General features: G+C 40.7%; 1 protein-coding gene across 7 annotated transcripts in view; it reads left to right on the forward strand.

Annotated features, from left to right (window-relative positions):
• The window catches only part of sema6e (sema domain, transmembrane domain (TM), and cytoplasmic domain, (semaphorin) 6E), a 147078-nt gene that overhangs the window by 34862 nt on the left and 91219 nt on the right, over positions 1–20997 (forward strand). For all 7 annotated transcript variants that reach the window (XM_017473054.3, XM_017473044.3, XM_017473091.3 and 4 more), the window contains one exon: positions 17772–17942. The gene's annotated coding sequence lies outside the window, so the exon portion shown is untranslated. The remainder of the gene's footprint in view (positions 1–17771; positions 17943–20997) is intronic.

The raw sequence follows: 20997 nt of genomic DNA on the forward strand, positions 1-20997 counted from the left end.
TGGGGTTAATATATGATGCATTTGTTGGGATTGAACATCCATGCCCCAAATTAGACATATGAAGAAGAGCTCTGCTCATTTGTGGTGTCCTTGTTGCTGGGGAAGTAGTATTGTGGTATAAGGGTGTAGGAGTGTGCCAGCTGAACAATAGCTCTGGAAAATGAATCTGACAAAGAGGGAGAAGGCATTGGCTCCAGTGAAAGATGGGTATCACAGCGTGTGTGAGCTGAAACTAGGACAGCTCTCAGAAGGACAGGAGTGGGGCGTAAGGGCAGGGGCAGACACCCACAGGTATGATGAAGACCCCTTGATTTTTAATCCTATCACACACGAACACAAAGACATGCACTTCTACACAACATGAAGGAAGGATATTCACTGAAGTGCCCTTGACTGAAGGCAAATAGATTTATGAGTTTTGTTTTGGATCAGTTTTTTTTTTCTTTCATATTTAGAAATGAAAACCATCACTGTATCATCCTCCTTCAACCTATTTTTGTTTGCCATGTGTAAAAATTCGGTCCTCATCGATCCGTGTCTTGAACAGTTCTCTTGAATACAGCTCTAGTTCTTCTCTGACAGTCAGTCTGTGGTGTTTGAAGCCATCAGCTGAGGCAGAAGGCCTCCCCGGGGGGCTGATCAGACAGAAAGAGCTGAGACGTTCATTAGACAAATCCATCCATCCATCCTTTCCTCTCCTCCTCCACCTGTTATTTTTCAGCAGCACTAAGGTTAATTAGCACATTGGATTAGGCAGGTGCCTCCTCTGTAGCCCTCCTCCTGCATCCTGTGCAAACTGGCTTTTCTCAAATCATCTCTGCAGTGATACTGACTCTACTGTTAAAGGATAAATTGCTATATACTAGAGATGCACCGATGATTCTATTTGATACAGATTATCGGCTGATAAAGGCTATTTTTCCCGCTATGGGCTATTGGCAGATAGTTTAAAAACATCCAATGGTCAGTGCCGATTATATCCTGTCAATCAAAAGAGGGCGGGAAAACACATCGATTTCATGCTGTATGTAAGATGTCTCCTGTGTGGAATGATAAAACTGCAGTTTGTAAGCTCTGTAATCTCTTCACTGCTAAAATTTTACACCGGACTCTGCAGCAGTGATGCGGGAGCTTCAGCGTCGAGTCTAAATTAATTATTTTTTTTGCTGCGCTACTGAAGCTGAATTAAACGCCAGTACACCGTTGAAAGATTTAAATGAAGATGAGTTGACAAAAAAATATAAATTGCACAGAAATATATATATTTAATTTATATATATATATATATATATATATATGTGTGTGTGTGTGTGTGTGTTTGTGTGTGTGTGTGTGTGTGTGTGTGTATATATGTATGTTTATGTGTATATATATGTATGTTTATGTGCATATATATATATTTATGTATATGTTGAGTAGTACATTTCATATCCTGTTAATATATAATAACATTTTTATATATTACCAGTTTGATGTTCAGTGATGAAGTAGAAATGCTTTTGTTTGTGGTGAGTGAATGTGAAGCCTAACAGGAGGATTTTTAGAATTCAGTCAATGTTAATATGAATTAATAACATTCAATAAGTTAAGAAATCTTACTTTAATCTTCAGAATTTAGTTCATGTGTTAATGTTAATTAGAGTAATGTGTTTTCTGTTCATGAGACCACTTACTTTGAAACAACTTGTTGAAATGGAGAGAATTGTGGAATTAATTATTAAATTAAGAGAATACATAAAAGGCAGAACTATCGGTATCGGCCGATATCACTCTGAATAATCGGTTATTGGCTGAGAAATTTAGTATTGGTGCACCTCTACTATGTTCTATATATTACTACATATTACAAATATACTAATATAATATATATACTGTACCTGCTAATGTTAAAATACTTTTTAAAAATAAAGCAGAGAAGAAAACTGGAATAATCACCAATTCAGTAAGGAATAAAACATGTGCTGTTATAGAAAAATAACGAACTTCATGGAGGGATCAGTAATTCAGCTTTGTGTTGGGCCACATTACACCACCCTGTTGTGGATTGCTTTCCTCGATATGTTATATTCCTGTTTTGTTCCTTCTTGACACATTGCACTTTTTAATATAGTGCAACTTTCACAAGACAGGTTTGTTTCTGTTGGCACTTATGTTTTAGCAGCTATAAACAGTTGTTCCCTCACCAGCTTCTTTTGTCTGTCTCTTGAAGTTAATAAGACAAAAAAAGCAGAATATCATGTTACCGAGAATTAGAAAATTACAAGAAAATACCTTGAAGACTTTCCTGTGGAGGACAATTTGCATAAGACTAAATAAACATATATTTACAGAACACTTCACTATCTCAACAATTAACCAGTTTTCTTGTTAAACAACTGCAGCACTGTCAGAGATGAAGCTTCACCTTCTTACCAGATTTGAGGATTTCACAGCATTTTGGTCTAAGGAAGAATAATGTACATATGATTTTTGGACACACAGCTGCAAAATTATGCAAATATAATTCTAGGCAAAAAATAACATTTGTTTCAGTGGAAAAGCACATATGTTATTGGTTGGCTACATGTCTTAGAGTTGGCTGAGCTTCAGTTTTGGCCCACGTTATTTCAGTTAAATATGGGAAATATAAACAGGAAATATGTCTGTTCACTGTGGATGTGTCAATATCAATATAACACAATATTTGTAATGCTGCGTATGTAAAATACATTTATTTTTATATATCTGTAAGGTTATATATGTATTCGTTTATATTATATAGAAGTATTTATGCATTATGTTTTATGGATGAACAAAAAAAAAACCCTGATAATTAAACTACAGTCCTAAATTGATGGTAAAATCTCCCTTTCTCTGCACGTTATGGTTTCTGTTACTCACTGCATTAAGGAATATTGTCTTGTTTATGCTTACTTTGATCGTACCGTTTTTAATTAGACATTACAGATCTTACTTGAGCTAGACTGCGAGTGAGGAGCAAGGTGGCCTCGTTACTAATAGATCACTCCTGTTATAATAAACCACAGAATGTACACCGCAAATACAGCATATAATGGCAATGAACTTTAATTAAACTAAACCTTTTAAGCAACTCGCACCAATTTCCCCAACCCCTTGACACCGTGTAGCATTTTGGATATAAACGTAAGTTTGTGCTCGTGCATCACCATGGTGCTTCCATGCCACGTAAGCTCCGCTTTGTAACGTTTGCAGGTTACAATTTTCCTTGTGGCATTGAATATAAAATGCTCCCATGCTTTAGTGAGTTGCGTATTTATTCCGCTGTCACTTGACGATTACGCCTCTATCTGATGTTGACCTGAGGTCATGTTTTGCATTAAAGGTAAAAGGTTGACATAAACAGTAAAGCTAGTGGTGTCGCGTTACGTGTGTTTGACGTCATGTGCCATCGACTAGGCTTATACCTCCGGTTAGTAAAAAAACCTCTAGTGTTCCATTTGAGACGGTGCATGTTTTTGGAACAGAAGTACCGCAATGAGTAAACGTGCCCCGCACCATCCGCAGACCAACTCATCGATAATGAGATTCGTTTACAACATTCTTCATAATCGATAATTATCAATAATTATCGACAGTAGTTGTTGTAGCTCTAATAGATGTGTGATATATATATGTGTGATAAAATATGAGAGAGAGAGAGAGAGAGAGAGCGCGCACAGCTCTAAGATCCTGTACATCATCTTCAAATATCAGTTCTCGGCCCAGCACACTGGGTTTTGGCCAGGAAGCAGCATTTCTGGCGGCCTCAAAAACAGATTGTGATTAGCTGTACTGCTTTCACGTTGTGATTGCTTACAGCTGAGCCACAGTGGCACCCAAACTGTAGAATCAGCTCCTCTTATAGAATGGTTGGCAACAAAAATATAATTTCAGATAGTCTTAAGGATGATGGTCATGGTAATGACTGTTATTTTGCTGTCTCGTTATTCCATTCACATGTAAGAAAAGAGACTGTGAGAGTATGTGTGAGAGAGAAAGAAGCTTGAGCTGTGTGAAGGTAAGAGGTTGCCAGACGGGATTTATTCTGTCCCCCCCAGTACAGAGGCTTTCCAACCCTGATGGCAAGCTTTCCATGACACGTCCGTACACGATATCCTTGCCAACGTCAGTTCACACCTCTGTGGCACTACCTGCTGTCCGCTGTGCCTGGACAAGTGTCTGTGCCAGCTTTGTATCCGGCGTTCACAGCATATTTAGTCTTGAGATTTATCGATATCCTTCTTTGTATTTAGATAATCTACTACACTGGAACCACTATGTGAGGTGTCAGTACATAAAAAGGTCTTTGTTCGAGCTTTATTTTTTACAAGCCGTCGGAGTCAGCCAGGCAGCTCATTCACTCGGAATTGTTAGTGTGTGAGCTGCTTAAAGAAAACAAGGAGGTTAAATGTTTCTGAGCTATCCGTATCAAACTGCATGCCTCCCTCCCCGTCATACCCCTTTCTTGCAGAGACTGCAGGGGAGAGAGGGGACTGCAGTGGCTCTGCGATGGTGTGGGGCCTGAATGAAGACGGATGGATCCATCAGAACGCCTGGATGATGAATCATGGGCTGTGGGAGAGGCTCTCATTTATGTAAAAGAGGTGCTTTCAGACGTGGCACAGCAATAAATCAGACAGAGATTGCTCTAATTTCATTATAGTGGCAGACAGAGGAGGTGCCACTGCGTTGCTGCAGCGAGAGACACACAGTCACGCACGTGCCCTACAGGATTTCATTGTAGTATTTTGATTCAGCTTGCGTAGGACCTGTGAGCGCCGTATGGGACACGGCAATATTCTCCAGATATGTGTTTTTATCTCTTACAGATCTTCTATAACCCTGATGCTGGATACAGGATCTTTCAGCCTGTGCAGGTCTAAGCTGGAATCATTTTGTGTGTTTGTGTGTGTGTGTGCGTGTGTGTGCGTGTGTGTGCGTGTGTGTGCGTGTGTGTGCGTGTGTGTGCGTGTGTGTGCGTGTGTGTGCGTGTGTGTGTGTGTGTGTCATCTTCACAAAAGCTGTTTAGCACCGAGCCATTTCTTTTCCAATGCAGGTGGTGAGGCGAAGGCGTGAGAAAGTAGCTAAACGCTCAGTAAAAAGCCAAATCCAGCCCCATGCATTATGGATGTGAGACTGGAGGCGATGGAGCTAGGTGGTGAAGAGACGGAAAGAGTGTTAAGCAAAACAGGTTAAGAGTGCTTTCTACCCCAAGTGAGGGTATACGTGTGTGCACTCACTCTCTGTGTGAGCCCCATGAGTGACTGGCCTCCCTCAGTAGGGGGTGGCAAGCGCTCCAGCTGTTTTGGCAGATAAGCCGGTGCAGTGGTACTCTGAGCTTCCTGTCGTGCATCAGCTGCCTCTGTCCCCTCTACACCCGACACTCAGCTGTCCCCGCACACAAACGCTACGATTTGCTAGCACGGTTTCAACTCCCTCAACACTGAATTAGCTAGAAACACACACGTACACACCTGTCTCAGCACTCTGCATTAACACTAAGGATTACTGATACCTCGTCATCCTTTCCGCTCCACTGCTGACTAATTACCTGGCCAGCCATCGCCATGCACACACCACACACATGCATACACACGCACAAACACATAGCTCACTGTCGCTAATGATAATTGCAGTAATGAACACAAGGCTAGAGGGTTTTCTCAGACGCCATCTTCTGACTTTATCCGAGATGACTTGCAGAGACATATTGGGTAAACAGTGAGCATCTTGCTCAACCTGCTAAACAGCCCTGGAGGTGAACACAGGGTTTAGATAAGAGTAAAACAAGCCAGTACCGAGCTCTGCAACTCTATAAGCTTCAGCAGTTTGTTTTGGATGACAAAAAAATGCTGTTACTAGTTTTGTTTGGTGTGGATTAAAAAGCGTGAGCTACATTTCATTGGTCCAATTTCGCACTAGCTTTATTATATCAATACGGTTTCTTTATGTATAACATTCTAAAGAAATATGGACAGAGTGCTTTATAGAGGATTGATACCAGTTTCGAATTCAAGGCAAGATCAATAACAGAGGTAAAAAAGAAGAAAAACGATTCCAAAAGCAAAATGTAATGCAACCTTAAGGTTAGCATGTATGTTAGCTAGCTAAGCAACCAATTCTGATTTATAGCTTAAGCTAGCAGTGTGCTCCAGGGCTGACAGGATATCTCGGGCTACTTTACACAATTCACAATTGAATTTTAATGAATAAAAGATGTAGTATTCAGTTTAATATATACAAGCCTGTAATCATGTACAAACCTAGACAGAGCAATAGCATTAGCAGCAGCACTATGCTATGTGTTTGTAAGCAAAACTGCTGTTTTTTTTTTTTTTTTAAGCGAAGGAAATCAGACCGAGGCAATAGTGATTCAGTGTTTAGTGTTTCTGAATCATTTTTAATTACTTATCCACTGCAGTGTTGCTAATGCTGAACACAAATGTACATTTCCTCGGTTACACAGGATGCCCATAAAAATCTGCCATCTTCAGGCAGGAATATTTGAATGCTTTCTGCAGCACCATTACAGCGAAGTGCAAATCTCCTCAGGTTAAAGTGAAGATGACAACAACGGGATGTTTATCGAGTTAGGTCTTAACAGATGTTCCTTCATTATTGTCACCGTCACAGATTGTCCTTTATTTCGTTGTCATAATGGTCAAATAGTAAGATATCAGTAGTGAAAAATGAAACAAAAATTCTAAGTCCAAACATTAATATTTCCCTTTTCGAATGTTTTAAATATGCTCCAATAAAAAAATTGCCCTTTTTTTTTTTTTTTTAATTTTCTTTATTTATTTTTTAAAATAACTTTCTCCAATCCTCTGAGCAGGTGTAATATTCACCCCATACTCATTTGACTTGACACATCTGTTGGAACGCTGCCAGATGTCATACACTGCCGAGAGGGTCAAGGCAAAACTTCTGTTGATTGTTTTTATCTTTTGGATTTGTTGTCTTGTTGCCAAATACACTCACATTTGACTTATTTCCATATACCAGAGGGGGATGCAGCATTTTTTTCTTCTGTTGTAAATTGAATACCAAATAGCTTCCTTTATACTATAAATACTCATTATATAAGATATAAGATTTTAGCTGCACCCACATGGTGCGCTACATGGGCAATACAGCATCATTTGAGATTGAAAAAGAAGACAAAAACGGATTCCAACAAGTGCCTGAGGGGAAACTTTCAATTACTTACATGTCATATGTTTAAGACACTCCGTTGTAATTTTTTTTTCATTAAATAATGCAGTACGTACATCATAAACAATATGGGGGGGGCATATGGTATAAATGCTGTGGATATTCAGAGCCCTTTTTCTATTGCAGGTGATGAGTCATGGAGCAAAAAATGAGAAAATCCATTATATTTGATAGACTTACATTAGGTGACTAAAAGTAGTCTAAATGTAGAATTTTTCCATTTGAATCCATAAATATTATGAAAAGTGTTTTGAGCAGTGAAATTCATTCCGACAGCCTGAGTGTGTTCTGCAATCATAAAAGTAGATGTCGAATATTATTCTTCCCCGTCAACATTGTTCTCTCACTCACTCACACACACACACTCTGCTGTACTATTATTGCACTACTGTGTGTGTGTGGATCTACAGCTGGATCAGGGAAGTGATAGTCCTATAAGGGCCGAATGCAAAGGTCAGTAAACAGCGACTCGTTTTTAGAGCTGCAGATTGAAAGGGAAATCGGTTTGTTGTACTGGGAGTCGTCGCATGTGCGCGCATGCTTTCTGAGCTTTACTGCCACTGCTGGGGATTTGTGCTGTACCACACTCTGCCTGGGACCCAGCTGACCTGTCAGTGGTAGTCAGGGTACACAAGCACCGTATAACATGGCTTAATGGAGCCGAAATTCTCTCTCTCGCCCTCCCTCGTGCTTGATCTCACTCACGCTGTCTTGTCTTGCTCAGCCTCAGGTGTGTGGGTCGTCCCTGAGCCGCGAGACCAGCAGGGGAAAAGGATCAGATGAACGATTCCCAGATTAATATGAACTCGAGCTGCATTCCCAGAGCTCATTATCTTTCACACTAGCGTTTTTCAGAAGGCTCAGAAGGTTTCTAGGTAAAAGACCAAATGCAGATTTTGTATCTTGTGTGTACGTGTGTATGGTGGACTTTGGCTGGAAGGAGCGGTGTTTTTCTTTAGTGGTAAGGAGAAGGAAAAGCAGGGCCTCTTGGCTCCGACTTCACTCGTACCGGCACTAGCAGCCCAAAACCAAGTGTCCCATTAGCGGAGTAGGGTTGCTCAGTATACACACGCGCACACACACACACACACGGCTGACCTGTTATTTTCCTCAGTCTTGCTCCAAAATGGATAAGGGTGCCAGCACATTACATAGTGCTGCTTGTGAGTCCTCTCAAAACAGACAGTGCCCATTCACTCATGCTCAACCTGACCTTTTCAGCTTCTGCTATTTGATCCGAGCGCTGTTGTGCTCTAAAGAGCCCCAAAATCTCATGTGTTTATCATCAATGAAAACTGAAAAATATGTGGAAATGCACAGTGAAGCAAAACTATCAAGGCCTGTAGTGTGGGTGTGTGTGTGTGTGTGTGGGGGGTGTGTGGGGGGGGGTTCATTTGAGATCCAGCCCTGCCTTGTACCACTCGCCCTCAGTGTACTGCAATAGCTTTATTGATCCTCGCAGTTGATTTTTGGTGGCATTTGCTCATTTCATTCCTGCATTCCTTCAGAGAGATCCTGAGCACCTTGTGTGTGCTGCTCAGGTGAGTGTAGAATTCTGCATATATATATATATATTTATTTATATTGGCACCCTTGGTAAAGATTTGTTTATGAACCATTTATGGAAAGTGTCTTTGTGGTTAATTATCTTAGAATAAATGTACTTAAGTTGAAGGTTAGATTTGTCTCATGTTTTTAGTGTGAGAATGTTTTTTAAAACCATTTTTTTTGACAAAAGGGTGCCAGTGATTCTGGAGGCACATTTAGACGATGCAATTACAGTGCATTTCTTATGGTGAAAAAATGCTGAAAATGTCTAGGACACTTGTAACAATGTGCTGTTATGATGGTGTTTCTCATTCTTGGACATCCAGACTGGAATGCCGTTGTACTTGAAAGACAATTTTGCAGATGCAAATCAGTTTCCAGGAAGGACGTTTCGTTCCAGGTGAAGGACGCGGGCCTATTTCCACATGCTGCCTCATTTGAATTTCCTTGATAATCTTTACAAAGGCATTAACAATCAACGACAACAAAGAACAAGCATTAACCACTAACCAGATGCACTGCCACTGCATCAAGGGACCTAGAAAGCATGCAAGATAGAAGCATGTACCAGGGCTGTCAATGTGTAGAGCAGTCGTACAGCAGAGCTGATTCGTGGTTGGCGGACGTCACCACATCTCAGTCTGAGATTTCAGCAGACATGAAATTTTATCTCCCCACGAGATCTGTGTTTGCAGACAGCTTCAGAGATTAGCAGCAGGATGGCGGGAGAGTGCTGTTGACTTGGAGACCAGATTGCCTTATCTTCATTAGCTATGCACGGCCACGGTTAGTCCGAGTCGGTTAACAGGAGGAGGAGGAGGAGGGTGGACAAGAGGTCCAGGATGGGGCCTGGATTAAAAAAAAAAAATCGCTTCTCTAATCCTGGATTATTTGCGTGGTGGTTGGGAAAGCGTGTGTGTGTGTTTTTTGGAGCGTATGTGTATTTGTGTGTATGCTGCCAGTCGAGATAAAGTGAGACAAAGGGATTGCTTTATGGGCAGCTCGTGTGCCTACCCAACATCTTTAATCCTTTTGTTCCATGAACAGACAGGAGAAAAGTGCTAAAATGCTAGAAAGTGCTTGTAAAGGGCTAAGGAAAAGTTCTGTAAAGTAGTTCTGATTCCACGGCCACTTGGATTGGAACTCTTTTTCAGCAAGCGATGTTGCCGGGTGGTGGCCCAAGAGAAAATTACCAGGGTAAGACGTCTGACCTAGGGACAGGGTATTTTGCTCGGAGAAAAGCTGTTCTTTCACAAACATATAGACAAGCAATTAGTCATGGCAGCTTTGCCATTTTCTGACATGTTTATTCAGAAGTCTTGGCTCCTGTGCATAGCAAAGAGCTATTTTGGATGCTGATGCTTACAGTGACGGTGATATTTGCACACATCATCAGGTCTCGCTTTGTTCCTTCTCAGCTAACCTTTTGTGTGCGATCCTACTGGGGTTTATTTATTTAGGTTTCTGTTGAGGGGGAAAAGGCTCTGTCTTTATCCCCTTTTTTTCAGGTCAGAGTATTACATATTGAGGTTATTCCAGCGAGTCGTCAGTATGACGGAAACGTAGAAACGTGCTGTCTTGATAATGCCTTTCTCTGTATCTTTTAACATACCCATTATCCAGTCATCCATCATTCCTCTCCCACCCCCTAAATGAGGTGTATGGGGTGCATAAACAGTAGGACCCCCCCCCCCCCCCCCCCCCCCCCCCCCAAAAAAAAAAAGCTGGGGTAAGGAGAGATCCTTTCAGGTTTGGACATTGGGACGGAAGTCAGACGTCCAGACTGTATCATTTTAGTTTTAATAAAGACACACCGGTGGTTGCTAGACTGACAATCTTTGTGCCACATGCTGCTTTCAAAGTGATTTATGTCCAGGAAGGCTATTAGATTGCGTTCTGCTGTCCTGCTGCATCCATGCAACTGCTGGCTGCAAGACCCAAGGGAGTAGCACAGGAACATGCTTCCCGTTCCTGGTCGAAATGTTTGCATTTTGCAGACGGTGGATAAAAACACTGAGTTACATTTGTCAGCGTTAAGGTTGTGCTAATGTTCTTTTGTGTGTTATCGGGCTTGCGGGTCTTGTGGATGTGGATAAATATAGAGAATTACAGAATGCACTAATGTTGGGTTTAGTCAACGATTGTGTTTGTAGTTTTCTGCCAACTTGACAACACGTGGCTAAACAGAAAAGCCATTGTAAGCATAATGCATGAGGCCAGCTCCTGTTTGAAGTGGGCTGAGCGCGGGTGGTGGCTCAGTGCAGGGAGATATGGGAGAACTGAGCCAGAGAAACTGAAAGGCCACTTGTCAAAGGACAGGGTTGAGACAATGAGGCTCTTCGGGCTGGCACACTGGGAGCTAGGAAAAGGACAGAAAAAGTCAGGGTTGTGTTCGTTTAGTCCCACACAGACCCACTGCAGGAGACAGAGAGACGGAGGAAGAAAAAGAGAAAAGAGGAACAGCGAGATGGAGGAAGAAAAGGAGAGGGAGATGGACATGGAGGAAGAAAAGGAGAGGGAGACGGAGAGATACAGAGAGATGGAGGAAGGAAAGGAGAGGGAGATGGACATGGAGGAAGAAAAGGAGAGGGAGACGGAGAGATACAGAGAGATGGAGGAAGAAAAGGAGAGGGAGATGGAGAGAGATAGGGATGGAGGAAGAAAAGGAGAGGGAGACAGAGATAGAGATGGAGGAAGAAAAGGAGAGGGAGAGAGATACAGAGAGATGGAGGAAGAAAAGGAGACTGGGAGAAAGATGGAGACAGAGAGGGTGTGACAGAAGGGGAGATTGCGATGGAAACGGACAGCGAGGGAAAGGGAGGCAGAAAGAGATAGAGGAAGAAAAGAGAGAGAGAGAGAGCAGTATGATGGGTTAGGGTCAACATGTACTGCAAAGATATTTGACATAGATCCTGACTTTTTGCGTCCTGGTAATTTAAGCATGAATGCAGATCGTGGGAGTGTTTGTGAGTGTAATCTGCAGCTATTAAAATGTGGCAGTGCTAAACCCTTTGAAGCTGCAGTGGAAAGCGTGTTTACGTGCAACACGACTGACACGGAAGAACACCGCAAGCTTCTACTGTGCTGAAATGAGGCTGTAGCATGAGAGGAAAAGCAGACCTAACTCGTTCTGAGCGGAAACGCGGAACGGATGTGAACTTTCCATCCTTTCCCACGGAGGAGAGGCGACTGGCCTGACCCGGCGCAGCAGGAACACAGGGACAAGAAAGGGACCCAAGAGGAAATGGAAAACACATAACCAAACACACGTACACATGACACATGTCCAGTATCTGCACATCTACTGTAGCTACTTCTGCAAACCAGCATGCATCTTATGTGCAGTGTTCAGGGGTGAAACATGGAGTATACATACTTCATTATTATTGTTAAGTATTATTTTGGGGGTAATTATATACTTTAAACACTTTATATATTTAGATGTTTACTTGAATGTTACTGAAATGGAATGCTTTTACTCTTCATCATAAAGTGCCTTTTATTACTTTTCCAAGTTACTTTTTGCACATTATATTTTTATTTAACCCCTTCAATTTACTCTTAAAGTATTTCAACATCTTTCAACTAGTCAATGACCGTATGCATCAATAAAATGGGCTCCAGTGGATTTTATTTACAGTATATATCAATTTCAATCCAATTCATCGGTGTATATAAAGCCTATTAATAATCATACCAATTCAGCATCTGCTATGATCTCAATTCCCTCAGTTAAAATGATGTCTTTTTTAATACATTTAAAAGCAGTAATTTTTTGGCTTTCATGTTTAGCTGGATACAAGACTAGTTACATTGCTACACTGTTTACTCTTATTTCAGATCGCAGTACTTCTACTTGCTACTAGTAAATAGTTTGAGCTTGATTCACTGTATAGAGCACTAGAAGTGAATATAGCTGCTCTTCTGAGTTGCTGAATGATATGCGACTTTCGAACAATTCATCTATGAAGATAACACCACACACTTCACTTGAAGAGACCCTTTGGGCTGGTGAAGCATTGTTGTCTCCAGTATGCTATAAGAACTACGCTGAGTTTCTTGATTAATGTCCGTGATGTCTGAATTTTCTCATATTAGATAGGAGATAATGTCCTAATGGTTCATGTGTCGGTTATTGAGCTGGAGAGATTGGGACTGAGACTAATGACACCAATATGAATCTTTCTGTTCCCCTCTGCATTTTCATTGGGGGCTGTTTGCTTCTAATTGACTTGCAATGAGCTCAAAGGAGCAGGAAGCTCACAGTTAATGAGAGCATCCATTTTTATTTGTAGTTCACTGGAAATCAGTTTGGCCCTTGTTTGCAGCTTCGCCATCCTCCTGAGTGTTCCAATAAGAGGGAACCTGATTTATTGATCTGATAACCCTTTAGCCTACGGCGTGAAATGAGGTTAGACCCCGTTAAGAACCTTGTGGTGATTATGAAATTCAGGTTATTGTTTATTCAGATTTTGTGGCTGTTTTTTTTTGTTGTGTTTTGTTTTGTTTTTGTTTTTCTACTGCCATGACCAAAGCTACTTCATTATGGTGATTTACTGTACGAGTATGATGCAGTGACAATACTTTGTACTTTTATCATTCACATCTTTTGACAAGAATAGAAAAATCTTCTTGCTCTCTACAGACATGCCTATGTGACTGAGGGATGCTAAATGAAATGGCTTGGTGAATGCTGGCATCACATTCTGAACTGATTCGCATGCAGCTAAAGAACAGAAAGGGCACAAAGCAGGAAACTTAATTTATTTACTGTAACTGAGGAAATGTTCAAATTAATTTTTACATACTACTCAGTTATTGATCCAGGCAGGAGTGAGTGATTCAGTGAGCGAGTGAATCAGTCTGTCAGTCAGTCACTGAATCACTCACTCACTGACTCATTGATTCACTCACTGAATCACTCACTGACTCATTGATTCACTCACTGAATCACTCACTGACTCATTGATTCACTCACAGGAGAATATGGTTGATCAAAATTTCCATACAGCATTTGGTGCCACATACACACTTTTCTGCCAATCTTTGACCTTAACATCATTAGCTGTTTCCATGGTGCCACGTAAACTCGGAGTTGTATGTTGTTCTATGACGAATGACTTCATCTCCAGGTTAAATATGAAGTTATTAAAGTGTATTTGTTGAGTGGGTATGTTCTCTTTGGTCACCGAGGTTGGCATCAGCCCAGGGCATTATGATGCGGACATGAAGTACTTTCTCATTAGGAGGAAAAACAAGTAATCCAGGTACTCTAATTCAGAAATGTCTTAAAATGGTTTGCACTCAGATAGCTGCTATAAAACACAGTGCTCTACACTCATAACATGGCTATTCAGTCCATTTTATTTCCAACTGAAACGCAGCAATTAATCTGATTATTAGTATACCACTCCTGTCACTCGCTACACTAATGGCCAGTATGACAGCAAGGCCCTCTGCATTATTAATAATTCCATTTGAAGAGCTGGGTGATATGCAGCCAGGCCGAGCCAGGGCCATTGATCAGAGCGCAGAAAACATAATGTCTACAGGGCAGAGAGAACCGGACAAGAAATGAGACTCTCACAGTCACGCGCACATTTTTACACAATGCATGGGTGAAATATATTGTGCGATTAAAAACTCATGGTTGCACGCTTGAGTAAAGAAAGAGTGGTCCATGATTTTGACAAAAATAATGTACATTGCAGTGCAGACAGAACAGTCTGAGATCAGTTAATGTGCCTATTAAAAAGTTCTGTTTGTTTATTAGAGCGCTCACTTGCATCTAATAGCCTTTTGCAATATCAATATATCAGATGATGATTAACAAATGATGTATTGCATGGCCCTAGTCCAAATACACTCAGTCTATGAAAAGTGATAACAAGGATGGAAGGAAGGAAAAAAAAAAGCATGCAAGTGTGAGACAGAAAAAAATGTAGAAGCGATCTTTAAGGCAATGAGGCACATCTAAATACTAGTAAGCTGCTCTGGGACTATTAAAAGCAAATGAGCAAGCAGGGGTCACATGCCTCTTGTTAAAATTCATTTACTCTCATGATTTGTACCCCAACTTAAGTTACTTTCGGTTAAATAATAGCATTTGTTACACCTTCAAGCAAATCCTCTACAATGTGAAATCTATCCATTCGCCTTTGAATTAAACCCATAAAACATCATCTCTTCTACAGAGTCCCTGCGGTCTAACACATACATCACTTCCTGCTCTGTCACACTGGTTCGAATCCAAACAAAGTTGTTCTGCCAAACGTTTGCTGTCCTCGCTAAGTCTCAAACAAGCTCATCATTCAAAGACAAACAGAGCCCTGTTCACTTGGACTGAGATTAGTTTTCTGGATATTTGTGCTCACTCTTTGCCCTGATCTGTGTGACTGGTGGCCAACAGAGCTGTAAACTAGATGCAACTGTCTAGCATTTTAAAAAGGATGGATGGTATGATAAAATGGTATGAATGCCATGCTAAACTGCATCCCTGTATGCTTTTCTGAGAGTATTGTGGATATTTATATTCCTTAAAGTGCCTTATGTTTTGACACAATTTTAACTGAAACAGGAAGTCAGGGCAGGACTTATCAAGTGGCTCCTCCCCCTTTTTAAATAGCCAACCTCACAGCCCGGGCTATGCCATACTTGACAGTTAGTACCATGGGTTTTTATATTGTTGGGTGCGGGACACTTCAGACTCTCGAGAGCATTTGCTTGGACAGAAAATCTGATGGGAAGCTGAAATGCAGAATCAAAATTGTTGATGCGTATTTGTGGTAGAGAGAGACTGTACATTTTAAAAGCATATATTCTAAATGCGGATTTTGTCATTGTTTTGGCGCACGTAAAGGCTAATGTTCATACTAAAAGCCACAAAACGTTTAACAACGCTCCATTGTTACACAAAGTAGATGTGTTGCAGTTTTTATGTGTTTTGCTAATGTGTGCTAGCACTGTAGCAAACCTAAATACTGTGATGCGTACTCTGTTGCAGGAACAAAAAAATGTGAGCTTTTTAATTTTTTCATACGCATCATATAGCATCTCTAATTTTATACCCACTTTCTTCCCAGGTAGTTTTCCTCTTCACACACACACACACACACACTGCTGATTTAAACAGTTCTAACAGAGGTGCCAACTTGCCACAAATGCTGAGTGCTGATAACTCTTGCTATAATGTAGCATATTGTAGGATATCAAAAGAGAAAGTTAGTTGAATATGCTAGCATGAGCACCCTCACTTTCTCATGTTCATTCTCTGTCAATCTTAACACACACACACACACACACACACACACACACACACACACGCACACTAGTCCAACAGGAAATACACAGACACGCAAACTCGCACAACTTAAGACAACTTAGAGGGCGAGAGTGTGTAATTGAGCTTAAGTAGGCTAATGCTGACAGCACTCTTTATGGTTACACCCCTTTTCCGTGACATGCTCTTCACTCTGTTGACACACATTTACACACACACACACACACACACACACACACACACACACACATCGTTAGTGATTATAATGCTGTTTTGGTTTGCTTCATCTCATATGATGTGGCACTGATCACGCCTCCAGCCCAGAGAGCCAGTAACGCCCTGTACTGTAAACAAGTTTGAGCTATAGCCTGCCAGAGCTGTATCGCAAGGGTGGCTTACGCACATCTGCGTCATTATTAACAAAACATTAAGCTTGTGCTGTACTGTAAGTGGTTATTTATGGGTAATTTGAAGCTCACAGCTGATGAATGTCAGTTGAAGAATCTGCACTTGAGATTATGGGTCGTGTTGCCCAAATATGGAGTGTCTTCCATCTTTCCTTTTGTATCTCTCTGCCGTCTGTGCATTCTGCATTAAATGAAATGCCCCAGGCCTCTGCTCAGACTTTTGAGGGCCGACTGTTCGACTTTCATAACTCCATAACTCCCTCCGTGAGCAGCGGGAGGTTGTGTAGGAGAGGAGACCGTGAGGGATTCATTCTCCCCCTTAGCTTAAAACAAATACTCAATTTAAACTGAAGGCTACACTTTACTGTAACTAAATATGGTCATGGCAGTAAATGATCTCAAATTGAGTGGGTGGGTTTGGGGAAGTAGGGGGGGTGCAGATGCCTGAACCAGATGCTGTTAGTCACTAGCGGTTAGCACAGCTAACAGCGGTCAGAAATGTGCTAGCCTTGCACGAACGTCTTTCCGAGAAATCCTGCCAACGGCCCCCGGCCTCAGCAGAGAGAGGGGCTGCCGAAGACAGACGGCTCGATGTAAAAACTTCACGGCTGCTTAATGAGTTGGGTTTTAAGTCTCTGCAGAGGAATTCTACAAGCAATTTGACTGTGACTCGGGGGGGTGCCTGCTTCCTGCTGAGAATTTCACATTTTTGGTTGCTTCATAGCTGGAGCTCTGCAATCTGGCTGCTGAGTGCAAAACTATATATAGAAAGTGCTTATCGTTTAGTCATGTTTTAATAATGGGGATAATAATAAACTTTGTTTGGATAGAGTGCTTAGCATGCATTCTGCAGTGGCTTGGGATAAAAAGCATATCATTGACTAGCAGAGAGAAAAAGAGAAAAACTGGAGAGAGATGCGGAGGGGGCAAAGACAGAGAGAAAAATGGATATATTAAATAAGGTTAATGAGTTCAGAAAGTATAGAGGTGGGAGTTTTGCTCTCTACCAAAACATCTGCTAGCGTTTAAAGCTCTGCAGTGTGTGCTTTTGTGTCGTCGGGGTTTTTGGAATGAATGAGTAGAAAGGGTTTGTCAAAGAGGACATTTAGGAGACGGGGATCTTCCGTTATCATGGGTCAGTGACCAGTTGATGTCTCCAGCCAGTACTTTCCTGCCTCAGACGTGTGGTTATTAACCTAACAATTTTCAACCTAAGTCAAACCCCAGTGGGTTCTAATCTATCTCTCTCTCTCTCTCTCTCTCTCTCTCTCTCTCTCTCTCTCTCTCTCTCTCTCTCTCTCTCTCTCTCTCAATGATTATAGAGGGTCCTGGCTGATCACCGCTGACGCTGCGGCTTGTCTTTGGGGTTTTCGCACCCCACTACCCTGTCTCTGAGTCATCATTTCCTTCTCCAGTGCAGACGCTCCTTTGATGAGATCATAGAGAAACACCTTGTTTCTCCGTTGGATTCTACTGCCACCCAGGCACTGACCGTAAGTACAGGATGCTCTCTCTTCCTCATTATGATTCAGATTCCCTGACCCATAATCGCAGACACAGTGGCTTAGATTTCCTGCAATTCCCCTGTGGCAGACAGAATCAATTTTTTGACACCTTCTTGGTTTGCACAAAGCTGTCGACATCGGCACTTTTCGGACCTGTCTGAGCCTGTACTCTTCATGTGGTCTAATCAAATGTCATGGCGAAGCTTATGAAGTTTGACGTCTGTAAAGCAGCAGACCTGAAATCAAAATGTCCGCCTGTGGGAACATAAGGGATGTTTTGGATCCATACGCGGAATGGTGTTAAGAGGAAACTCGCATCTGGTTGGAGTGCGTGAGAAAAATACTTGATTTGTAGATAAATACTCCAAAAACCAAAAGCATCAACATGTGTAAACAAGGTATTGTAAGTACAGTAGTATAAGTAATAATGATAATAATAAAACTAGCATATAACATTTGATGACAGGTGCACTCAAAGGAACCTCAAACTAATAGCTACTGGGGTTTAGTGTTAATTAAGCAATCACTCAAGCAAGAGTGCTGTTGTAATGAATATCAGCATGGCCGTAGGCAGGTGAACAACAGTTTTATATACAAGTAATTAATATCAAGTAACTGACATTTCGGACACAATATGGTCAAATATTTTGCTTATTTTTGCTCCAGCTATGAAAAATGTTCCCAAAAAAAGCAACAGCTGTTGCCGTGCAATGCCTCTGCCATGCAGAGACAGACTGACATTCTGTATAAGAGTAGTAATGGTTTCAGTGTAATGAACTATTACTAGAATTGTAATTTTATGTAGCAAACACAGACGAGCACACTGATAGCAATGGTGAAATGAACCAGTGCTGCTGTACTAAATATCAGCTCTCTTGGAACGTTGCTTGTCTATTTGAATGAGTAGACTGGGAATAACTGTTGTGTATTATGTATTTCATAATTGTGAACCAGAGGTACATTGTTCATCAGTGCCTTAGTGCTTCAGCTGAGTAAGAGTAAGGCACTTTTTTGTGCCCAAAATTTTGCGTACCCCTTTCAGAATCTGCTAAATCTTAATACTGCTAACAAAATAAGATTGATCATAAAAATCCCATGTTCATTTTTATTTAGTACTGTCCTAAATAAACTATTTCACATAACCGATGTTTACATATAGTCCACAAGACAAGATTATAGCTGAATTTATAAAAATTTACCCTGTGCAAAAGTTTACACCCCCTTGATTCTTAATACTGTGTTGTGACCTGGATGATCCACAACTGTTTTTTTGTTTTGTTTTGTTTTGTTTTGTTTTGTTTTGTTTTGTGATAGTTATTCGGGTCCCTTGTTTGTCCTGAGCCGTTCAACTGCCCACTGTTCTTCAGAAAAATCCTCCTGGATCTCATCATATAGCCAATGTTGGAAAGAGGTCAAATATGCAGAATATGCTGGAAAAGCAGAGAATGTGCAGGGGCTCGTGGATCATCCTTGTGGACTATGTAAACATCAGATATGTGAAATCACTTATTCAGGACAGTACTAAATAAAAATTAACATGGGATATTTATGATCAATCTTATTTTGTTAGTATTAAGATTTAGCAGATTCTGCAAGGGGTATGAAAACTTCTGGGCACAACTGTGTCTGAGTACAAGAAGCACCATTAAGAGCTGCCTGGATGCAGTGTTTTGGGCAGTTATGCAGTACAGTTCACTTAATTACAGGTAACACTGAAAAACAGTTCAGTTGTCTTTAATAGCTTTATAAAAAAGCTTTCTTTTTTTTTGTTGCAGCAAACACAAACAAAAGCACATCTACTAGTTTCACTTTTTTCACTTTTCAGTATTTACATCTTTAATCAGATCTTGAATAGCCTATTGAATTCTCTCCTTTTATTGACTTACTGTGGTGGCAGCTGTATATTTTGTGAATTAAATATGTATAGCATGCAAGAGTAAATTGTGGTAGGCAATAAGGGACCGTGTTCACGCAGCTGAAACTGGTGACAGTTCCAAGAATCAGACGGATTCATTCACGTGTCATTCTCTGCGCTCAAATTGTTTTTGCATACCTCTGATGAATAAGGGCCGTTAAATATGCAATAATTAAGTTGCGGTTCTGAAATAAATCCTGTCTTAAATCATTGTTTAAGAATTCTACAGTCCTGTATGACTGTTTACTGGTTTTACGATGTTTAGCCTTCAACCCTATAACGACATTTCCATTTGTAAATACTCTTAAAAGTACTTTCACATCATACCTATAATCAAGATTCTATAAACCTGGAGTTTTCAAACAGCAGCCAGGGACCAGAGCCATTATTTAAATGTGTGCAATATTTTGACTATTTCCTGGAGCCATAAAGCTTTTTTCTTCCTGAACGTTCGATTTTTATTTTATTTATTTATTTATTTTTTTAAACGTAAAATAGCCATTAGAGTTAAGTTATTGGTTTAAGAGATTTATTTATAGGCCTACAGGTTTTTAAGTTCCTGAGGTTTGGATGAAACCCATTTAATTCAATTGACCAGGCAAACAGGCTAATAATTCTACAAAACATAAGCATAATAGCTTTGATAATGCTTCACAGACCCCTGGGTGTCCCAGGAACCCACTTTGGAGAGCCGTGGCTGTTAGCAATATGTTTACAATACAAATGTCTGTTTATCGTTTATAATTCCAAGCACATGATTTAACAAATCAAATGAAAAGTCATTTTGTATGTTGTTTAATGGTTGTATGCTCACACATGACTTGCCGTTGTTACATCTCATACAGTTACAGAATATTCTTTCTGTTCTTATATTCTTTTTTTTTAATTTTTTTATTTAGTCAGCTTTTATTTTTTCTCTTCTGTTGTCTGCACTGCCTCTCTTTCTTTCTTCTGCTTCTTAAATGCAATTTCATTGCAGAAGGACCAGCATTCAGGCTTCACATTCAGTGAATTTCTGTTCTTTTTCTGCTCAACCCTCCTTGTCCTCTAAACCCCTGTTTTGATTTAAGGGCCATTAGTGACCACCGAGAGCTAGAGAAAATGTGAAGCTTTCCAGCACATCTACAT

This window comes from Ictalurus punctatus, chromosome 1 (genome assembly GCF_001660625.3).
Source record: "Ictalurus punctatus breed USDA103 chromosome 1, Coco_2.0, whole genome shotgun sequence".
Classification (NCBI taxonomy): domain Eukaryota; kingdom Metazoa; phylum Chordata; class Actinopteri; order Siluriformes; family Ictaluridae; genus Ictalurus; species Ictalurus punctatus.